The sequence below is a fragment of the Scomber japonicus genome, chromosome 16 (assembly GCF_027409825.1).
Source record: "Scomber japonicus isolate fScoJap1 chromosome 16, fScoJap1.pri, whole genome shotgun sequence".
Taxonomy (NCBI): Eukaryota; Metazoa; Chordata; class Actinopteri; order Scombriformes; family Scombridae; genus Scomber; species Scomber japonicus.
Window position 1 is genome coordinate 4,125,931 of NC_070593.1, and position 23,319 is coordinate 4,149,249.

General features: G+C 44.8%; 1 pseudogene; it reads right to left on the reverse strand.

Annotated features, from left to right (window-relative positions):
- The window catches only part of LOC128375649 (protein jagged-2-like), a 93,492-nt pseudogene that overhangs the window by 11,720 nt on the left and 58,453 nt on the right, over positions 1-23,319 (reverse strand).

Genomic DNA, 23,319 nt, shown 5'->3' on the forward strand with positions numbered 1-23,319 from the left:
GCCCCCCCCCCCAAAAAACAAAAAACTGAGCTTTTGAAGGATCTGAATGTAATATTTAAATATCTTCAGTGAGTGATGGAATTCAGAGAATCACTTTTTTTTTTTTTTTTTTGCACAATGGGGGTAATGGGAGTTTGGTTTGAAACGCTTCAATTGGATAACACTCTGCTCCTGAAAAGGCTTTTATTCTGAAGAGATTTCTCCCAGAAGGCCACGGGAGACCGCACTGACCCTGTCTGACCAACCTCGGCTCTAACCTCGGATCAGCGCAGAGGGGAAGAGGTTAAGACCGTCTTCCTAAAAGGCTTCCTAATCTTTCGCCCTGCAACAATCGGCTCACGCTCCCCCGCCGCGGCCTTTCACCTCTGACCCCCCCCTCCCACCAACGCCCCTGCCAACCCCCCCGCTCCCCCCCCCTCCCCTCCCTCTCCTCCGGTTCCCAGGGACTCACTGATGCGGCAGTCCGGTCCGGCGAATCCTGGAGCGCACTCGCAACGAAACCAGTTCACCCCGTCGACACAGATGCCGCCGTTATAGCTGCAGAAGAAGAAGAAGAAGAAGAAAAAAAGGAAAGAAATAGATTAAATAATGCTGCTGGATTTCTGCTTTATTCCAAATATTTCTCTCAAGGTTTGTAAATCTCTGGGTTCTACTTTTGAAAACCACCGTGAGATGTGATAAACATGTGAAACAAGTTGGAAAACAGCTTCTGGCGAGATTTAAACTCTGCCAAGTAAAACATTTGTAAAATGCCTTGAAATCCTTTGACTGGAGCGGTGGAAAGTGTCAGGAGTGATTTCCATAAAACATCTCTATAATATCGACTTCTGAGAGAAACCAGAAGACAGATCGATGAAGATTAAAGCAGAACGTAATATGTGATCCCCCCCAAATTTCTGCTTTTGAATTCTTTTATTAGCTCCCTTGAGGATTACACTATACACCCTTTCAAAATAAAACACCTGTAAGAACTCTGTTATATTTGGCAGAAAGTTAGACAATGAATCAAGCAGACACCCTTTCAAAATAAAACACCTGTAAGAACTCTGTTATATTTGGCAGAAAGTTAGACAATGAATCAAGCAGACACCCTTTCAAAATAAAACACCTGTAAGAACTCTGTTATATTTGGCAGAGAGTTAGACAATGAATCAAGCAGCAGATGAGACTTTATGACATTGACATAAGTGTGATTTTTTGGATTTCTTTTTAAGATTTTTTGGATTTTCTCCTGGATTCATGTGGATTGCATTTTGGTGAACAACTGCAGAGGATTGTGAAGTCTTGTGCAGAAGGAATGAGCTCTAAGTATTTTTTATTTATTCTCTAAATGGAGAAACATTCACCTAAAAAATTTGATTTGGTTTTGGGGCTGCATGATTTAGTTACAGAGCTAAATTAAAGACACTACAATTGACTTTTGACTATATTTCTTTTTCATCCCTGCCTCATCTCAATATCTCAATCCATTGAAAATACTACTTTTCTGTTTTGTTTTGTCCTTTTTTTCTTTCTCTTTTAATTTCCTGTGTACTTATATATATGCTTTTATGTCTGTTTATGGTAAGAAGGAAGGATGAGTGGTTGGAAAAAGTCTTACTTATTTCTCATTGTATGTACTTGTGTCTGTCAAATGAATAAAAACATTAATAAAATAAATAAATAAATAAATGGAGAAACATTAAAACCAAAATGAAGTCTTAATATCTTGTCTGAGAGGATAACGCCTCTAAATATCCTCCTCCTCCTCCTCCTCGCTGAGATGCATATTGCAAATCCTTTGGCTTTAATCTTCCTTAGTTTCCTCACATTTCAATAAAAGCAGTTCTTATATATGCAGTAAAATCTGAGTAAGTTTCCTATTAAAAAAAAAAAAAAAAGTCCCAAAAAACCCCAAAAAACTAATAAATAATGTTTCTGTGTAACTCTCATTTCATAGGAAGCGGTTATTAATATTAACTGTGCCAATATTTTCCAGTATATTTAAATACTAGTTAAAATGAACATTACAGGAAATCAGCTTTGCCTCATTTTCTGTCCTCTGAGCTACAAACTTTTTTTCTTCCTTCCTCCCGCAGCGTTTCCAGAGTGACAGCGAGCTGAAGCTGATCCTTGATCAATGTCCAGACTTCATATGTAAATCCCTGCTGACCACATACTGAGCCGAGCCCCCCCCCGCCCCCCCACCCCCTCCTCCTCCCAACACCTCCACTTGTCAGAACTACCCCCAGGTCGAGGCCGGTGAATGGTGAAAGGGGAATGTCTCTTCACACTCTCCCGCCGCCCCCTCATCCCCAAAACCAAAACCACCACTAATCCACCTGTCAGTCATTGTAGAGGAGGGTGAGGGTAAAGGGAGGAGGGGGGAGGAGGGGGGAGAAAGGGGGGAGGGGGGGCTTTTGTCCTGGGTGGCTTCTCTGATCTACAGAGGCTGTCAGGAAACACATCACCCTGCTTTTTCTCTCCAATTGTGTGTTTTTCTACTTATTTTATCCATAAAATGTCAAAAAAAATACCTCAAATTAATATTTTTAAATTCTGTTTTGACTGTTCCTTCCTTCCTTCCTTCCTTCCTTCCGTCGTTCTGTCCTTCTTACCTTCCTTCTTTCTTTTCTTTCCTCCCTTCCTTCTGTCCTTATTTCCTTCCCTCCTCCCTTTCTTCTGTCCTTCTTACCTTCCCTCCTTCCTTCTTTCTTTTCCTTCCTCCCTTCCTTCAGTCCTTCTTTCCTCCCCTCCTCCCTTCCTTCAGTCCTTCTTTCCTCCCCTCCTCCCTTCCTTCAGTCCTTCCTTCCTTCCTTCTTACCTTCCCTCCTTCCTTCTTTCTTTTACTTCCTCCCTTCCTTCTGTCCTTATTTCCTTCCCTCCTCCTTTCCTTCTGTCCTTCTTACTTTCCCTCCTTTCTTCTTTCTTTTCCTTCGTCCCTTCCTTCTGTCCTTCCTTCCATCCTTTTTCCTCCTTCCCTCCCTCCTACCTTCCTTCCTCCTTCCTTCCTTACCTTCCCTCCTTCCTCCTTTCTTTTCCTTCCTCCCTTCCTTCTGTCCTTCTTTCCTTCCCTCCTCCCTTCCTTCCGTCTGTCCTTCTTACTTTCCCTCCTTCCTTCTTTCTTTTCCTTCCTCCCTTCCTTCTGTCCTTCCTTCCATCCTTTTTTCCTCCTTACCTCCCTCCTTCCTCCCTTCCTTCCCTCCCTCCTTTCCTTCCTACCTTCCTCCTTTCCTTCGTTCTTACTCCCTTCCTTCTGTCCTTCCTTCCCTCCTTCCCTCCCTCCTACCTTTACCTTTTCTACTTATTTTGTCAATAAAATGTCAATAAAACACCTCGAACTTTAAATGTTTAAATCTTTAAATGTCTTTTTTTGTCAGAGAATACTTAATAAACATGTATATTCTATATTTAAGACTCTGACATAAAAGTTTCTGCACATACCAACAAACTTAAAGTCAGAGCTGCAATGATTAGTCAATATTCGATGATGTGATGGACAGACTATTTTGTTTTTTAGTCTTTTTTTTTTCCTCCCTTCCTTCTGTCCTTATTACCTTCCCTCCCTCCTCCCTTCCTTCCTCCCTTCCTTCTGTCCTTCTTACCTTCCCTCCTTCCTTCTTTCTTTTCCTTCCTCCCTTCCTTCAGTCCTTCTTTCCTCCCCTCCTCCCTTCCTTCCTCACTTCCTTCTGTCCTTCTATATTTAAGGCTGTCTGTTTGTCTGTTTTGACTGTTCCTTCTTCCTTCCTTCCTTCCTTCTGTCCTTCTTTCCTTCCCTCCTCCCTTCCTTCTGCCCTTCCCTCCTTCCTTCTTTCTTTTCCTTCCTTCCTTCTTACCTTCCCTCCTTCCTTCTTTCTTTCCTTCATTCCTTCCTTCTTTCTTTTACTCAATAAAATACCAACACATACCAACAAACATAAAGTCAGAGCTGCAATGATTAGTCAATATTCGATGATGTGATGGACAGACTATTTTGTTTTTTAGTCTTTTTAGTAAAAAATGTCAAGATTGTCTGGTTCCAGCTTCCCAAAATGTGAGTGAAAGGCACCGCACCCAGCAGTGATTAATCAGTCTGTGAAATGTAGGGCCACCGTCCAAATTTCATAAAGTTCAACGCCAGAGGAAATCAAATCATATTCGAGACTTAACCAGGCGATGAACTTGTGAACTTGTGTTGATTTCTTTCCACATGTGAAGACAGATGTGCATCGAACTGATCAATACAAGCAAAGGTTCATACTACCTTAAATAAATCAGTTGGACTAAATAAGCATTGGACTTTATACAAAAAAAAAAAAAAACAGAAGCCAAAAAGTATTTAAAAATGTTTTTGGATGATAATGAAGAATTCAGTTGGTCTTACCAGGGATGTGGATTGCAGTCATCAACATCTGCAAGTGAGAGAAAGAAATAAAATAAAAGTTTAACAAAGAATTTAAAATGTCTGAAAGCTGGTTGATTAACCTTCCTGTCGTCCTCCCGGGTCAAATTGACCCCGTCTGTTTTGACTGTTCCTTCTTTCCTCCATTCCTTCCTTCCTTCCTTCATACCTTCCCATCTTCCTTCTTTCTTTTCCTTCCTTCCTTCTGTCCTCCTTACCTTCCCATCTTCCTTCTTTCTTTTCCTTCCTCCTTCCTTCTGTCCTCCTTACCTTCCCTCCTTCCTTCTTTCTTTTCCTTCCTCCCTTCATTCTGTCCTTCTTCCCTCCTTCCCTCCCTCCTTCCTCCCTCCTACCTTCCTTTCCTCTCTCCGTCTTCCCTTCCTTCCCTCCCTCCCTCCTTTCCTTCCTTCTTCCTCCCTTCCTAACTTCTTTCCCTGACTGGAGGACAACTTGTAAACAGCAATTACATCACCATCAACCAACTTCTGATACATCTGACTTGATGCTAAATAACGGAGAACTACCTGAAAAGCCCATCATAGGAGGCAATTCAACCATAACTGAATGGCTATAGTGTTATACTATCAATGCACAGTATTTATAATTAACTCTAATTATCCAAAAATGAATAATTCCTAAATGTTGAGTTGTGGATGACGTACTCTGTGCACAGGTGGGTCCTTCCCAGCCGTCCTTGCAGATGCAGGTGAAGGCGTCTCCTCCTCCAACACAAGTTCCTCCGTTCTCACACGGACCAGAGTCACATGTGCTGTTCTTGGCTAAAAAAAACAACAACAAAAAATTATGAGCTTTTATTGCCTTTGAGAGAGTGAGAGAACGTGTTGCTAGTTGTCTGGATTACATTTCATTATTACACAATGATTACCAGAGCCATACTGATTTAACCCTCCTGTTGTCCTTGAGTCAAGGAAGGAAGGGAGGGAGGGAGGAGGGAAGGAAGAAGGATGGAAAGGAAGGAGGGAGGAAGAAGGAAGGAAGGAAAGGAGGAAGGAAGGAGGAAGGGGGAGGAAAGAAGGAAGGAGGGAGGGAGGAAGAAGGAAGGAAAGGAGGGAAGGAAGAAGGAAGGAAAGGGCGGAGGGAGGAAAGAAAGGAGGGAGGAAAGAAGGAAGGAAGGAAAGCAGGGAGGAAGTAGGGAGGAAGGAGGGAAGGAAGAAGGAAGAAAAGGAGGGAGGAAAGAAGGAAGGAGGGAGGGAAGAAGGAAGGAGGGTAGGAAAGAAGGAAGAAGGGAGTAAAGAAAGAGAGAAGGAGGTAAGGAAGGAAAGGAGGGAAGGAGGAAGTAAAGCAGGAAAGAAGGAAAGAAGGAAAGAAGGAACGGAGGAAAGAAGGAACAGTCAAAACGGACAGGGTCAATTTGACCCGGGAGGACAACAGGAGGATTAACTACAGTGCATTAGAGAGAGCCTGACCTGTGTTGCAGGTGCTGCCCCCCCAACCCGAGGGGCAACTACACAGGAACGAGTCTCCGTGGTCGTAACACGTCCTCCATTACTGCAGGTGGTGGAGTCACACTGGCTCTCACCTGGACCGAGGCAGCAGCGGGGGCGGCGGGAGGGAGGGGAGGGAGGGAGGGAAGGAGGGAGAGAGGGGGGAGAGAAAAGATTTAAAACATTTGATTTTGTGCCAATCTTAACTAGCAATTATTCATCACAACAGAACACAGAAAGAATTGAGAGACGCTATCGGAGGATAAAACAAGCCTGAGCAGCAGCCGGTGAGGGCATCACGCCTCAGAGAGAAGATTAAGACGCTGAGGTCACTAAAATATGTAAGATCTGCCATGGTGAAGAACATGGAAACTAAAGAGAGTCATGCTGCTTCAGATTCAAGCTCTCTGCAGCCAATATAAAAAAAAAGATTAAAGGACTATTGCAACTTATTCTAATTTCATCTCATTTTACTTTATAAGACTTATAGAACACACCTATATTGAGACAGACTTGTAAACATACAGATATCTCAAAATCTGAACTCACGTGAGTGGCAGGTTTTTTCCTTTCCAGTTGTCTACACAGTTGCAGTAGAAGTCGTTCTGCAGGGTCGACGCACTGGCCTCCGTTCTGACACGGGTTCCTGCTGCACTCGTTCACATCTGGACGAAAAGAAGACGTTAGAGAATTGAATCGGCACAAAAGCATATCGGCCCAGCCTTAACAGTTAGCCAGTTAGCTGAGTTAGCCGCTGAGCTAGCCGCCGAGCTAGCAGCTGAGCTAGTCGCCGAGCTAGCAGCTGAGTTAGCCGCCAAGCTAGCAGCTCAGTTAGGCTGCCGAGCTAGCAGCTGAGTTAGCCGCCGAGCTAGTAGCTGAGTTCTATTTAATACATCTGAATCATATTTATTCAACTAAATCTCAATGGGCAGAGTCATGTTCATGCATTTATCATAAATTAACAATTAAAAAAGGAGTCAGAGCATATTTGCATTGGGTTTGATTTGTCATCATTTGCAATCAAAAATTGTGGTTTTTTTTGGCTCTCTCCACTCCATATTCATCTCAGAGAGTGTAATTATCTGATAAACACTGTTCTAAATGAGAGTCACCTGCAAATACGCACGGCTAGCAAAATATAACCTGTAGGCGTTTTTCTGCTTATGAGTCAGTCAGCTGGTGTTTTTGCCACATTTTTCTCTGCTTTTTTATCTTCCTAAACAAAATCACCCTTTGTTTTTGTCGTCTTGTTTAAGTTTCTCACACAGCTGATGATTCTTGTGGTGCTGCAGGAGATACGTGACTCACAGGCAGCGTGACAAAGAAAAGCTCTTCTCTAAAACTTGCGGTGTACCTGTTATGTTGCTCAAACTGACCACCAAGAAAGCTGACTCTCTCTCTCTCTCTCTCTCTCTCTCTCTCTCTCTCTCTCTCTCTCTCTCTCTCTCTCTCTCTCTCTCATCTCTCCTCTCTCTCTCTCTCTCTCTCTCTCTCTCTCTCTCTCCTCTCTCTCTCTCTCTCTCTCTCTCTCTCGGACACACACACCTGCACACACACACACACTCACACGACATCACACAGGCTGCCCTCCCAGCCGTCCGGGCAGAAGCACTGGAAGGAGTTGATCCCATCGATGCAGGTGCCTCCGTTTTTACACGGAGATGATGCACAGTCATTAATATCTGCAGGCAGAGAGGGAAGACCATATTTACAGATATTCAGTTATTCATTTATTACTTTTTTTTGGGCTAAGATCCCCGATTTCTGCTTTTCTACTCCATGCTGTAGGACAGGGATGTCAAACATGCGGCCCGTGGGCCAGATCCGGCCTGCCGAGGGGTCCAATCCGGCCCACTTTCATTATTCCTTCCTTCCTTCCATCCTTCCTGTCTTCTTTTTCTTCCTTCTTTCCTTCCTTCCTGTCTTATTTTCCTTCCTTCCTTCCATCTTTCCTTCCTACCTACCTTCCTTCCTGCCTTCCTTCCTTCCTTCGTTCTGTCTGTCTTTCATTCCTGTCTACTCTTTCTTCTCCTCCTTCTTTTCCTCCCATTCTTCCTTCCATCTTTCCTTCCTTCCTGCCTGCCTGCCTTCATTCCTTTATTCCTTCCGTCTTTCATTCCTGTCTACTCTTCCTTCTCCTCCTTCTTTTCCTTCCTTTCTTCCTTCTATCTGTCCTTCCTTCCTTTCTTCCTTCTATCTGTCCTTCCTCCCTTTCTTCCTTCCATCTTTCCTTCATTCCTTCCTTCCTTCCTTCCTTTCATCTTTTTAATGATCCGGCCCATGTGAGATTAAATTGGGCAGTATGTGGCCCTTAAATGAAAATGAGTTTGACACCCATGCTGTAGGAGGGTTAGCTTAGTGGCTAAAAACCTAAAATTAACCAATTACTAAGATGCATTGATCTTATCAGCATTTGCAAATGAGAGAAACTGAGTGTTTGAGTTGGAGAGCAAGACTTTCCAAAGCATCCTGTTAAAAAAACAAAGTACAAAACCAAAACTCATCAAAGTAATCGGATGTGAACTAAAAGTTTGAGCGGAGACATTATACGCTGCGTTTCCCCCCCGCTCATGTTTCCTTTAGATTTCCTTCTCATGTTTTTGTTTCTCTGCTGTAAACAAAACTAAGAGAGTGATGATTGCTGAAACTGGACTCTGAATTACCGTAAGAATCTTGTGGTTCCCAGTGATGGTAACTGATGATAAATATAGTCTGTGTGTGTATGTGTGTGTGTGTGTGTGTGTGTGTGTGTGTGTGTGTGTGTGTGTATATGTGCGGAGCGGCTAATGACTCACTCTCGTGGCAGTAGGTGCCAGTGAATCCCGGCTCACAGGAGCAGCTGAAGTTCCCGGCAGGCAGACTGATGCAGTGTCCGTGAGGTCCGCACACATTGGATGAGATGTGCCACACCCTCTTTTGGGTGTCGTTAGTCGCCACGGCAACCGTGCAGCTGTCGATCACTTTTGGGGTGCAAAAACAGACAAACAATATCAGTATGTTTCCATCTTCTGGTTGCTTCATCGAAAGACTGGCTGTGTTCGAAACCACATACTACATACTACATACTTCTATACTACACACTAAAGGACCAGATAGTAAGCAGACCGTTTACACTGTAGTAAACTACACGATTACCCACAATGCATTTGGTTCCTACCCGAGCTGAAATCATCAGGCTGAAGCTGATTTCATTTTAGCTCTAACTCTGTAAATAAACCACTTTATCCACATTTCTAACCTTTTTAGGAAGAAAGTAAAGTAGCCCTTTAGATCCACAATGTGACGCTAATTTGTCCAAATAACACCTGTTTAAAGTTTTGTTCCTGAGAATTCGGAGCCACTCAAGTTAGCCGTAGCGAGTAACGCACTTCCTGTCATTTTCACAAAAATAAAACACCTGCTGCCTTTTATTATTAAGAAAACCATAACGATAGAATTGGTGCTTTTATTTTGAATACAGGAAGTGAACATACCCTTGCTGTAGCTAACTTGAAACCACTGTTTTTTTATCAGAAGTTGCATTGCATCTTGGGTAATGTGAGTGTGAGTAGTAGCGTTGCATCTTGGGTAATGTGAGTGTAAGTAGTCAGCTCTTGATGCATACTCTGCATTTCTGGAGAATCTAGTAAACCATCCAGGAACTTCTCACATACTCTAAATCACATACTACGCAGTTGAAACACACTACATACTTCAAATGACGTAGGGCCCTTTATCTTGTAATCTGCTGCGTTACCTTGACACTGGTTGGTCTTGCAGTGGTCCTTCAGCTCTGAACATGTTTTGCCTTCGTAGTCGTCGGGGCAACTGCAGTAGAAATCTCCCATCACGCTGTGGCACTGGGCCTTGTTGTGACACGGGTTCGGGCTGCACGGGTTGTTCTGCACCTGCAAAGAGGAAAAAAAGATAAAGCCATGTTTTTGCCAAATAGTGAAATAAGATAATATAAAAGCACTAAAGCACTTTTCCACAGTCTTTACCTCACACGTTGTACCAGCGAAGCCCTGCAGACATTCACACATGAATCCGTCCAGCAAGGCGTGGCAGCGGCCGCCGTTCCTGCACGGGCTACTAGCACAGCGGTTCCTCTGAATCTCACAGTGTCGACCAACGAAGCCCCTGCTGGCAAACCACACTGATAGCCCCTCGGCACCTCCTAGCACAAAGACAAGGATCAATCAATCTACTGCAGGACACGGTGTTCGATCTTCTCCTTTCTCCAACATGCAGCAGACATTTCAAAAAGTAAATATATATTCGATTTAGGCTGAAGTTTCCCTTCTTCCCTTCCTCTGTCCTTCTTTCCTTTCCTTCCCTCCTTCTTCCTTCCTCCCTCCCTTCTTTCCTCCTTCCCTCCTGCCTTCCTTCCTTCCTTCCTTCTTTCTTTTCTTCCCATCCTTCCTTCCTTCCTCTTCTCCTTTCTCCCTCCCTCCTTTCCTTCCTTCCTTCCTCCCTTCTTTCTTTTCCTCCCTCCCTCCCTTCCTTCCTCCCTCTTTTCCTTTCTTCCTTCTTCCCTTCCTTCCTCTTTCCCTCCCTCCCTCCTTTCCTTCCTTCCTTCCTCTTCCTCCCTCCCTCCTTTCCTTCCTTCCTTCCTTCTCCCTTCTTTCCTCCTTCCCTCCTGCCTTCTTTCTTTTCCTCCCTCCCTTCCTTCCTTCCTTCCTTCCCTCCTTCCCTCCCTCCCTTCCTTCCCTCTTCCCTCCCTCCTTCCTTGCCCCTGGCACCTCCTAGCACAAAGACAAGGACTATCAATTTACTGCAGGAGAATGTGAAGGAATATTTGATTGATAACAGAAAAACTATCTGGCAACAACTTCATAAGCAATCGTAATATTTGTGATAAATGATTTGTGATAAATCCTTCCAGTGGCACCTTATAAGATTTAGATTTCTTAGGAGGAGGCCAGAGATGCTTTGAAATGTATCCCTAACCCTGTATAACGTTTTCTTCTTATTCACTAATACCGGGAAAGGAAAGAAGAAAAAAAAAAACTTAGAGGAAATATACATCGGTAACCAATAAATCAAAGTCATAATACCCTTGAGCACATTCTTTTATGTTCTGGCAGGTACTTTGATGATCAGCAATAATCTTGTTCCAACTTCATTATTGTGTCATGTTGCATCAAAGATATAAAAACTTTAAACTTAACAAAGCCCTCAGTGTTTCTGAAAGCTTTAAAAAATCTATCCCACCTTGCAGGTCCCTCCGTTTTGACACTGTCCATGGCAGCTGTTGATATCTGGAGAGGAAATGACAGAATCAAAGAGAAAGATGTCAGCTTTTTCTTCTTTTTTGAAAATGTTGATATACTGTGAAGTGGAACATGCAATAGTGCTGGAACATGCAGCTGTTTCATGCCCAAAGGAAATGTCAGATATAGAAGTGTGAGAACATGCGACAGGAGCAAACTGCAGAAGACAAACTACTTCTACGTCAAAGATTTTCTCCAAAAAACAAGAAGTCGAGCAAAAGCTTTTAGTTTCAGTGTTAGCCAGAGTTAGCCAGAGTTAGCCAGTGTTAGCCAGAGGGTTTGGACAAGTAGAAAAACAACCATCGGGAGGCAAGGAAGAAGAATAAATGGAAAGCTACAGTCAAAGCTAACTAGCCTTTGTCCCACTAGCATCTTTATCTTAGAGTAATTACAGGGATTTTCTCATTTAACACTACTTCTGAAAAGATAAATAGTCTACTTCTCTACAAGGATGATAACATTTAATCAACTTCCTCGTCAATTTAAGTCATTTTATTGCTCAGTAACAACATAGGCTAGCCATAAAAAGCCTAATGGTAACTTTAGTGCATCCTAATTTGTCCATATTGGAAGGCAAATACACACTTATGACTGTATTAGATTGTAAAAGTTTATCTACTTGCCATTGTTATGCTTAGCAACAACATATCTCTAAACCCCTGTATACTTTTTTGTTGGCCATATTCTAAGACAAATAAATATCTATTGGTGAATTAAATGGAAAAAACATTTATAAGGACAAAGCTAAAGCTTATTTTGCTAGCATTCAGCAATAACAAATGTAACACTTAATCAACTCCCTCACCAATTTAAGTAATTTTATTGCTCAGTAACAACATAGGCTAGGCCATAAAAAGCCTAATGGTAACTTTAGTGCATCCTAATTTGTCCATATTGGAAGTAAATGACATATTTATAACTGTATTAGATTGTAAAAGTTTAACTACTTGCCATTGTTAAGCAAGAATCACCAAAGATTACTAGCATTTAGCATAACAACATATCTCTAATCAACCCCTGTATACTTTTTTTGTTGGCCATATTCTAAGACAAATAAATATCTATTGGTGAATTAAATGGAACAATCTTCACTATTTAAACATTTATAAGGAAAAAGTTTATTTTGCTAGCATTAGCCTTTAGCATTGTCCAGTAACAGTAGTAGAGACAACAGCAGGAATATGTTGCAGCTTTTATGAGAAAATACATTGAAGTACAGATGCTAGTGGAAGCGAAGTCAGCTGAGAAAGACGGCAGGGCTTCTGATAGAGCTACAAGTGAAGTGGGAAGAAGTTGGGGACTAATAATTTTTTGCTGGTTTGATACTGACTGCTGTCACAGTTTCTGGCCCACCCATCCAGGAAAGCAGGTACAGAGATATCCACCAATCAAGTTTTTGCAAGAGTAAGCATTGAGGCAAGGCTTCACCGCACACTCATTAAAGTCTGCAAAAATAAAATGGGGAGAGACGAGAGAGAGAGAGAGAGAGAGAGAGAGAGAGAGACATAGACCACAGAGTGAGAGAGAGAAGAACCTGCTCCGAAGCCCCGTCACCAAGCGTTGCTTCGCTTCACTTCACGATGAAATTTATTTAACAACTTTTGCATCCGTTTCTTTCTTTCTTTTGGGGGGGTGGGGAGGAGGTGGACGCTTGTTTCCCCCCCCATGTTTCAATCTCAATCTCATAAGTAGCTGTTTATTTTATACCGTTTAACAGCCACCAAACATATAGCCGAACATTGATCCTTAATTGCACACTCTGGGTAAAATTGCCAGAACATTTACAGGGCGAAGTTCATGTCTGAAAGGGGTTTTATTTCTTGCACTGCTCTCCAAATCGCCCCCCGCCCCCCCCCCCTGCTCTCTATCCTCACACCCCCTCCCCCCTCCCCTCAGAGTTAATGTCTCTCTATTGCATTCCCCGAAGGCCAACCTGCGGCATTCCAAGTAGTCAGTTTCAGAGGCAGCGGTCGCCGCGGTCGTCGCGCCGCCTCGCTCACTATAAACCGACACAGTGCATTAATACTACTCCCAGGAGGTAAGGGCACCTGTTGGCCTGCTGAAACTAAACACCCCCAAACCCTTCCCAAAACTAGCCCCCCCCCCCTTACCACCACTACCCTCCACACTACCATAACCCCTCCCAGGTATTACCCTGCTCCCTGAAAAGCGGTGAAGCACTCGTAGAATATCAGAATCCATAACACAAGTAACGCTGCTTTTTTTGGTTTCCTGTGCATGTTTTGGGGTCCTGGGTGAAGTCGTGAAAGGGGGAGGGGGGGGGCAAAGGAGGGGGTGGGGGGGGGGGGGGTGGCTCGGCCGGCCCGTGCCAAGCCAAGGCGTCTTCTCACTGTAGCGTACATACTCCCCTGTTACGCCCAGTCTGGAGCCAAAGATAACCCCCTGGTGGAGTATATTTGGTCCCAAGGCTAGCAGTTGTCAGGCGGGAGGTTATTTTTAGCTTTACCTCAAGTCACCTGGCTCGAGTTGCAGATGATACCCGACGAGTGTCTCGGTTGGGGGGGGGGAGAGGCGTGCATATTATACACAAACACACACTCAAGCACTTACACACACACACATTTGAAATTAGTGGCCCTCCCCGCAGTATTACCGCTGGTTAAATGACACGACAGCATAAACAAACAGACAGATATGCTGTAACTCCGCAAGCAAACGGGATTCCCGGAATGGATTTGGACGCGATGCATTCAATGTACGTACGACACAACCAGTTTCATCACGGCAAAATATCATCCAACATGCAGCAGACGTTTCAAAAAGGAAACATTTATATTCGATTTAGGCTGAAGTTTCCCTTCTTCCCTTCCTCTGTCCTTCTTTCCTTCCTTCCTTCCTCCCTTCCTTCTTTTCCTCCATCCTTCCTTCCCTTCCTTCCTTCTTCTTCTCCTTTCTCCCTCCCTTCTTTCCTTTGCTCCCTCCTTTCCTTCCTTCCTTCCTTCCTTCCTCCCTCCTTTCCTTCCTTCCTTCGTCCTTCCTCCTTCCCTCCTGCCATCCTTCCTTCTTTCCTCCATCCTGCCTTCCTTCCTCCCTCTTTTCCTTCCTTCCTCCTTCCCTCCCTTCTTTCCTACTTCCCTCCTGCCTTCCTTTCTTCCTTCCTTCCTTCCTTCCTCCCTCCTCTCCCTCCCTTCTTTCCTACTTCCCTCCTGCCTTCCTTCCTTCCTTCCTCCCTCCTTTACTTCCTTCCTTCCTTCTTCCCTTCCTTCCTTTCCTTCCTTCCTTCTTCCTTCCTTCCTTAACTCGAGGACAACAGGAGGGTTAAGAGAAGATGATACACCCACAGCATAAACAGACAGACAGATATGATATTTACATACTATTTTACACTATTGTCCTTCTTTATAACATATTAATCAATGATTCAGACTTGAGAGACGTACCTAGCTGGCAGGTTTTGCCCGTCCACTGCGGAGGACAGAGGCATTCGAAGCCGTTCTCCATGTCGATGCAGGTTCCTCCCTTAGCACAGGGGTTGGAGGCACATTCGTCTGTGTCTGTAAACACAAACACACTCTGATGTTCAAGTCTTTCTAGACCTACTCTATGTGTAAAGTGGCTTCAGATGACTTTTCTCCCTCCCTCCTTCCTTCTTTCCTCCATCCTACCTTCTTAATTTCTTCCTCCTTTCCTTCCTTCTTCCTTCCTCCCTCCCTCCCTCCCTTCCTTCTTTCCTTTCCTACCTTCCATTCTTCCCTTCCTCCCTTCCTCTTTTCCTTTCTCCCTCCCTCCTACCCCCTTCCTTCCTCCCTTCCTTTCCTCCCTCCTTCCTTCATTCCTTCCTTCCTTTCCTTCTTCCCTTCCTCTGTCCTTCTTTCCTTCCTTCCTTCCTCCCCCCCTTTTTTCCCCTTCCCTCCTGCCTTCCTCCCTCCCTCCCTCCCTCCCTCCTTTCCTTCCTTCTTTCTCCCTCCCACCCTCCCTTCTTTCCTTTCCTACCTTCCATTCTTCCTTTCCTCCTCCCTCCCTCCCATCTTCCTCCCTCCCTTACTTCTTCTTTCCTTTCCCTCCTTTCCTTCCATTTTTCTGGTTACTCCAGTAAATATCTGACAAATTGATGTGATTTACAGGGTTTTAGCACAATAAAGCAGTCTCAAGAGTAATATGGGTTTTCCAGCATTGTCCACATATTAAGGAATAGATATCAGGGTGGAAACAATAAGAAAGAAACTCTTATTGTAAACATATTATACCATATACCTAAACCCTGGCTCTAGTTTATAAGTAACATAGAACCAAGATGCATATCATCAGTGGTCATTTACAAAAGAAAATGTAAAAGAAAAAAAAAGAACTTGTTTAGTTGTTTGTCAGTGACTTGGCTAATCTAGTCGTCTTGTCTCATCTCCGAAGTGTCAAAGTCATCTGCACTTCAGTGGCGTTTAAAGCCTCACTCACCTTTAGCACAGGTCGGCCCTGACCAGCCAGCCGGACAGTGACACTCGAAACCTGACGGGACTTCGTGGCACGTCCTCCGTTGGCACAAGGGTTGGACACACAGGCGTGCTCGGCTAGAAACAAGAGACGAGAAAAAGAAAAAAAAAACAGCAGGAGAGAGCAGATAGACGAGAGAGAGGGTGGGGGGGGGGGGGGGGAGAGAGAGAGAGAGAGAGAGAGAGAGAGAGAAAGAGAGAGAGAGGGTGAAAGGGAGAGAGAGAGAGAGAGAGAGAAAGAGAGAGCGAGAGAGAGGGTGAGTGAGAGTGAGAGAGAGAGAGGGAGAGAGAGGGTGAGAGGGGGTGAGAGAGAGGGAGAGAGAAAGGAAGAGAGAGAGAGAGTGATAGGGAGAGAGAGAGAAGGAGGGGTATAGAGAGAGAGAGGGTGAGAGAGAGGAAGAGGGTGAGAGAGAGAGAGAAAGAGAGAGTGAGACAGAGAGAGAGAAAAGGAGAGAGAGAGAGAGAGAGAAAGAGAGAGAGAGAGAGAGAGAGAGAGAGAGAGAGAGAGAGAGAGAGAGAGAGCCAAACAGTGAGACAGAGAAAATTAGGAATGTCCAGAAAGCATCCTTCAGATTGATGCGATCGTTGAACGTGCCGTTGAACAGAAACCTGGATTTTGAAGCTGGTTTATGGTTTGATGGATTACAGACTCACCGATCTCACAGTTCTTGCCAGAATATCCGTCTGGACAGGCGCAGTTGTATTCGTCTGGCTCTGTGTTCATGCACGTGCCTCCGTTCTTACAGGGCCGTTGGTCCACAGTAGTTCAGATCTGCATAGCAACCACACACTGATTATAACCCGGTCTGAGTGTCGATTATCACACACAGCTAAACTAATGATACACAACTTCCTACAGTGATATTTAACCTTCCTGTCGTCCTCCCGGGTCAATTTGACCCCGTCTGTTTTGACTGTTCCTTCTTCCCTCCCTTCTTTCCTTCCTTACCTCCTTTCCTTCCTTCTTCCTTCCTTCTTTCCTCCTTCCCTCCTGCTTTCCTCTGTCCTTCCTCCCTTCCTACCTCCCTTCTTTCCTCCTTCCCTCCTGCCTTCCTTCCTTCCTTCCTCTTCTTGTTTCTCCCTCGCACCTCCCTTCTTTCCTCCTTCCCTTCCTACCTCCCTTCTTTCCTCCTTCCCTACTGCTTTCCTCTGTCCTTCCTCCCTTCCTACCTCCCTTCTTTCCTCCTTCCCTCCTGCCTTCCTTCCTTCCTTCCTCCCTCCCTTCCTCTTCTTGTTTCTCCCTCGCACCTCCCTTCTTTCCTCCCTTCTTTCCTCCTTCCTCCTGCCTTCCTCTGTCCTTCCTTCCTACCTCCCTTCTTTCCTCCTGCCTTCCTTCCTTCCTTCCTTCCTCCCTTCCTCTTCTTCTTTCTCCCTCCCACCTCCCTTCTTTCCTCCATTCTATCCTTTCCTCCCTTCCTTCCTCCTTCCTCCCTTCCTCTTTCCTTCTCCCTCCCTCCTACCCCCTTCCTTCCTCCCTCCTCCCTTCCTACCTCCCTTCTTTCCTCCTTCCCTCCTGCCTGCCTTCCTTCCTTCCTCCCTTCCTCTTCTTGTTTCTCCCTCGCACCTCCCTTCTTTCCTTTCCTCCCTTCCTTCTTTCCTCTTTCCATTCCTTCCTCTGTCCTTCCTTCCTACCTCCCTTCTTTCCTCCTTCCTTCCTCCCTCCTCCCTTCCTACCTCCCTTCTTTCCTCCTTCCCTCCTGCCTTCCTTCCTTCCTTCCTCCCTTCCTCTTCTTGTTTCTCCCTCGCACCTCCCTTCTTTCCTCCCTTCTTTCCTTTCCTCCCTTCCTTCTTTCCTCCTTCCATTCCTTCCTCTGTCCTCCCTTCCTACCTCCCTTCTTTCCTCCTTCCCTCCTGCCTTCCTTCCTTCCTTCCTCCCTTCCTCTTCTTGTTTCTCCCTCCCACCTCCCTTCTTTCCTCCATTCTATCCTTTCCTCCTTTCCTTCTTTCCTCCTTCCATTCCTTCCTCCCTTCCTCTTTTCCTTTCTCCCTCCCTCCTAACCCCTTCCTTCCTCCCTTCTTTCCTCCCTCCTTCCTTCCTTTCCTTCTTCCCTTCCTCTGTCCTTCCTTCCTCCCTCCCTTCTTTTCCCCTTCCCTCCTGCCTTCCTTCCTTCCTCTTCTTCTTTCTCCCTCCCACCTCCCTTCTTTCCTCCATTCTATCCTTTCCTCCCTTCCTTCTTTCCTCCTTCCATTCCTTCCTCCTTCCTCCCTTCCTCTTCTCCTTTCTCCCTCCCTCCTACCCCCTTCCTTCCTCCCTTCTTTCCTCCCTCCTTCCTTCCTTCATTCCTTCCTTCCTTTCCTTCTTCCCTTCCTCTGTCCTTTCCTTCCTTCCTTCCTCCCTCCCTTCTTTTCCCCTTCCCTCCTGCCTTCCTCCCTCCTTCCTTCCTTTCCTTCCTTCTTCTCCTCTCTCCCTCCCGCCCTTCCTCCCTCCCTTCCTCCCTCCCTCCCTCCTTCCCTTCCTTCCTTAACTTGAGGCCAACAGGAGGGTTAAGAGGAGATGAGTAAATGATGGCAACAAGCTTCATGTTGTTATGTCTTTAAATCAAAGAGAGTTTAATTTAAGGAGCAGACAGTCAGACAGCGTAAGATCATTTTCACAGCAGATGTCATTTCTAATTTCTTTCTTCTGTTTGCTGCATCTTGACCAATCAAGCTGTGTCCTCATGTGACTTATGTGGCGAGCTTCAAAGAGGCATACCAGTGATTTTGCATGTTTTTTAGCCCGTTTACTGGAAACCTCACATACTTCACAATAATTGTTGACGGTTTTTTTGTAAATCACGCTGTAGTGTTTCAGTTTTTTTTTCCTTCCCGTCAAGCCATTGGTTTCCATTAATTTCCATGAAGCATGAAAATCAAATAGCAGACTCTTTAAAGCCAGCTCGAGTTGTGAAATCCGTCAAAGTCTGCATTCAGAGTGATTGTCGGGGATTTGCTGATTTTTAATGTATGAAAAAAAAAAAAAAGACTCGAGCAAGTTCATTCTCGTTGGATTTAAGATGGTATGAAGCAGGGGTGTCAAACTCATTTTCATTCAAGGGCCACATACAGACAAATATGATCTCATGTGGGCCGGATCATTAAAAAGATGGAAGGGAGGAAGGAAGGAAGAAAGGAAGGAAAAGGGATTAGGAAGGAGGGAAGGAAAGACAAAAGGAAGGAAGGAAGGAAGGAAGGAAGGAAGGAAGGAAGGAAGGAAGGAAGGAAAAGGTATTAGGAAGGAAAGGAAGAAAGGAAAAGAAGACAAGAAAGGAAGGAAGCAAGGAAGGAAGCAAGGAAGGAAGGAAGGAAGGAAGGAAAGGAAGAAAGGAAAAGAAGACAAGAAAAGAAGGAAGCAAGGAAGGAAGGAAAGGAAGGAAGGATGGAAAGGAAGAAAGGAAAAGAAGATGAAGGAAGGATGGAGGGAAGGAAACAAAGAAGGAAAGAAGACAAGAAAGCAAAGAAGCAAGGAAGGAAGGAAGGAAAGGAAGGAAGAAAGGAAAAGAAAATGAAGGAAATGTGGAAGGAAGGAAGGTAGAATGGAAGGAAACAAAGAAGGAAAGAAGTAAGAAAGGGAGGAAAGGAAAGAAGACAGGAAGGAAAGTGGGCCGGATTGGACGCCTTGGCCCGGCCGGTTTTGGCCCACGGGCCGCATGTTTGACACCCCTGGTATGAAGGGTATGAAAACTGTCAGAAGTAATATAAAATATAAATAGTTTAGGAGCTCGACTTATAAATACACAAAAATGCTGCTTTAAATATGAACAAAGAATCGTCTTTATACCCAAATTAACTTTGGTCGTCATTCAATTGAATCATACCATCTCTTCTTCTCTTCTTCTTCTTTTTTTTTTGTTCTTTATGTGTTTGTAAGGTTTCTTTGAGTTCTTTTAAAGGCACATATGAATAAAATGTATTCATGTATCACTATTATATGATTATTATTAACTTAAAGAAGAATTTTTGGACAAGAGGTGAAATGTTCCTTCCTTCCTTCCTTCTTTCCTCTGTCCTTCTTTCCTTCCTTCCTTCCTCCCTTCCTCTTTTCCTTTCTCCCTCCCTCCTTCCTTCTTTCCTCACTCCCTCCTACCTTCCTTCATTCATTCTTTCCTCTGTCCTTCCTTCTTTCCTTTCCTTCCTTCCGTCCTCCCTCCCTTCCTTCTTTCCTTTCCTACCTTCTTCCTCCCTCCCTTCCTTCCGCCTTCTTTCCTCCCTCCCTTCCTTACTTCTCCCTTCCTCCCTCCCTTTCTTCCTTCTTCCTCTCTTCCTTCCTTCCTCCCTCCCTCCCTTTCTTCCTTCTTCCTCCCTTCCATCCTTCCTCCCTCCCTTCCTTCTTCCCCCCTTACATCCTTCCTTCCTCCCTTCCTTACTTCTTCCTCCCATCCATCCTTCCTTCCTTCTTCCTCCCTTCCATCCTTCCTCCCTCCCTTCCTTCTTTCCATTCCTCCTTTCCTACCTTCTTCCTCCTTTCCTTTCTTCTTCCTCCCTTCCATCCTTCCTTCCTCCTTCCCTCCCTTCCTTCTTCCCTTCCTCCCTCCCTCCCTTCCTTCTTCCCCCCTTACATCCTTCCTTCCTCCCTTCCTTACTTCTTCCTCCCATCCTTCCTTCCTTCTTCCTCCCTCCCTTCCTCCTTCCTCCCTTCCTTCCTCCTTCCTCCCTTCCTTCCTTCCTTCCTTGACTCGAGGACACCAGGAGGGTTAATGCTTGAAGTTGACTCAGTGCATGATTGATTATATTCTTTTTCTTCTTCCTTTCAAAATAAAAGCACAGCAGTAAAAAACGTTAACATCATATGTTGAGTGTGTTTCTGACCTTTATCACACAGCAGGCCTCCCCAGTTCTTCTCACAGGTGCACTGCCAGGGTTCATCACAGGTACCGTGAACACAGCCGGGATACGCCAGACACTCGTCACAGAACGGACCCTGCCAGCCGTAGTTACACCTGCAACACAATACAACACCGTTACACACTGTATTTCCTTCCTTTCTTTCTTTTCTTTCACATATCTTTCCTTCCTTTTTTCTTTTTTGTTCTTGTTTTTTTTTTACCTTCGTGTCGTCCTCCCGGGTCAAACTGACCCCGTCTTTTTTGACTGTTCCTACTTTCCTCCCTTCCTCCCTCCCTCTTTCTTTCCTCCCCATTACCTTCCTCCTTTCCTCTTTCCTCTGTCCTTCTTTCCTCCCTTCCTCTCCTTCCCTTTCCCTCCTTTCCTTCCTTCTTTCCTTTCCCCCTCCCTTCCTTCCTCCCTTCTTTCCTTCCTCCATCCCCTTTCTTCCTTCTTTCTTTCCTCCCCATTACCTCCCTTCTTTCCTCTGTCCTTCATTCCTTCCTTCCTCCCTCCTGTCCTTCCTTCTTCCTTCCTCTCCCTCCTACCTTCCCTCCTTTCCTTCTTTCCTCCTCCCTTCCTTCCTCCCTACTTTCCATCCTTCTTTCTCCCTTCCTTCCTTGACTCGAGGACAACAGGAGGGTTAAATCCCTCCCTTTCCTCTGCCCCCCTTTACACTTATTTCCTTCCTTCTGTTCTCTTTCCTCGAACTAAAAAAAAAAAAGCCTAGTCTTCTTTTTCTTCGTATTGCTCAAGTTCTTTTAAAGTATTTTATTGTTAATTAATTTTTTTTTTCTTGAAGTGAAGTAAAAAGATCTGAGTGCTTGTGCCAGCTCTGCTAATCAAATAACGGCACACAGAGAGCAGAGTTCAGCGGTGCAGCAACAGTGGCTGAGGAGATGTTTCGGTAAAATAAATGCCTCTTATTTCACAAGCACAGTGAGTGAGAGAGAGGGAGAGGGAGAGAGAGAGAGAGAGAGAGAGAGAAAGGAAGAGAGAGGGGAGGGGTAGGGAGAGAGAGAGAAGGAGGGGTATAGAGAGAGAGAGAGGGTGAGAGGGAGAGAGAGAGAGAGAGAGGGAGAGAGACAGATGAGAGAGAGAGAGAGGGAGAGAGGGTGAGACAGAGAGAGAGAAAGGGAGAGAGGAGGGAGAGAAAGAGAGAGAGAGGGAGAGAGAGAGAGACAGAAAGAGAGAGAGAGGGAGAGGGAGAGAGAAAGGAAGAGAGAGAGAGGGTGATAGGGAGAGAGAGAGAAGGAGGGGTATATATAGAGAGAGCGAGAGGGAGAGAGGGCGAGAGAGAGGGAGAGAGAGAGAGAAAGAGAGAGAGAAGAGAGGGTGATAGGGAGAGAGAGAGAAGGGAGGGGTATAGAGAGAGAGAGAGAGAGAGAGGGAGAGAAAGAGAGAGAGAGAGAGAGAGAGAGAAAGAGAGAGAGAGGGAGAGAGAGAGAGTGTGTGTGTGTTCTTATTTACAGCTCCAGCCTGAGGGAATATCAGGCACACAGATGCACTTCATAACGCGGAGAGAGTGAGAGAGAGAGAGTTGGCCACGGAGAGCAGTGATAGTAACGTAGTGATAACAAACAAGTACTTTAATACTTTTTTTTTTACAATGTGTGAAAACGCTTGAAGTCGGCAGAGCGCCAGATAAATGTCCCGATGTGGAGAACGACGAGTGCTGCAGGTGCTATTAAGAAAAAAAAAAAAGGAGGAGAAAACACGACTGTCGACTGTTTTATCTGAAGCATCTTGAAAAAGTGATGATTTCAAACAACGAGGTTTTAAAAAAAATGCAGAAATGACAGTTTTTAAATTTTTCCTTTCTCTTTTAATTTTTACGGTAAGAAGGAAGGAAAGGAGTAAGGAGGGAGGGAGGAAAGAAGTAAGGAGAGAAGGAAGGAAAGGAGGAAGGAAGGGAGGAAAGAAGGAAGGACAGAAGGAAGGAAGAAAGAGGAAAGGAGTAAGGAGGGAGGGAGGAAAACAGGAAAGAAGTAAGGAGAGAAGGAAGGAAAAGAGGAAGGAAGGGAGGAAAGAAGGAAGGAAGGAAGGAGGAAAGGAGTAAGGAGGGAGGGAGGAAAATAGGAGAGAAGTAAGGACAGAAGGAAGGAAGGAAAGAGGAGGAAAGGAGTAAGGAGGGAGGGAGGAAAATAGGAAAGAAGTAAGGAGAGAAGGAAGGAAAGGAGGAAGGAAGGAACGAAGGAAGGAGGAAAGGAGTAAGGAGGGAGGGAGGTAAATAGAAAAGAAGTAAGGAGAGAAGGAAGGAAAGGAGGAAGGAAGGGAGGAAAGAAGGAAGGACAGAAGGAAGGAAGGAAGGAAGGAGGAAGGAGTAAGGAGGGAGGGAGGAAAATAGGAAGAAGTAAGGAGAGAAGGAAGGAAAGGAGGAAGGAAGGGAGGAAAGAAAGAAGGGACAGAAGGAAGGAAGGAAGGAAGGAGGAAAGGAGTAAGGAGAGAGAGAGGAAAATAGGAAAGAAGTAAGGAGAGAAGGAAGGAAAGGAGGGAGGAAGGGCAGGAGGAAGGACAGAAGGAAGGAAGGGAGGAGGAAAGGAGTAAGGAGGGAGGGAGGAAAATAGGAAAGAAGGAGAGAAGGAAGGAAAGGAGGGAGGAAGGGCAGGAGGAAGGGCAGGAGGAAGGAAGGAAGGAAGGACAGACAGAAGGAAGGAAGGAAATGATAATTAATTATTAATTATTTTAGCTTTAAAAAAAAAAGTTGGTTTTGTATTAAAATTAAAGCTGAAATATTGTAACTAAGAGATTAAAAGTCTCCAGAGCCCCAAAAGTTACACCTTTAAATGACTTGTTGTGTCCAATCAACAGTTAATTTACAGTTTGAATCCTCAGGAGTAAATGATTCATCCAACAACTTCAAACACACTTAATGATTCACAACTGAAAAAGAAAAAGACTTTAAGGACTCAATTTGGATTTCTCTCTCTCTCTTTCTCTCTCCCTCTCCCTATGTCTCTCTCTCTCTCTGTCTCTCTCTTTCCTTTTCCCTCTCTTTCTCTCTCTCTCCC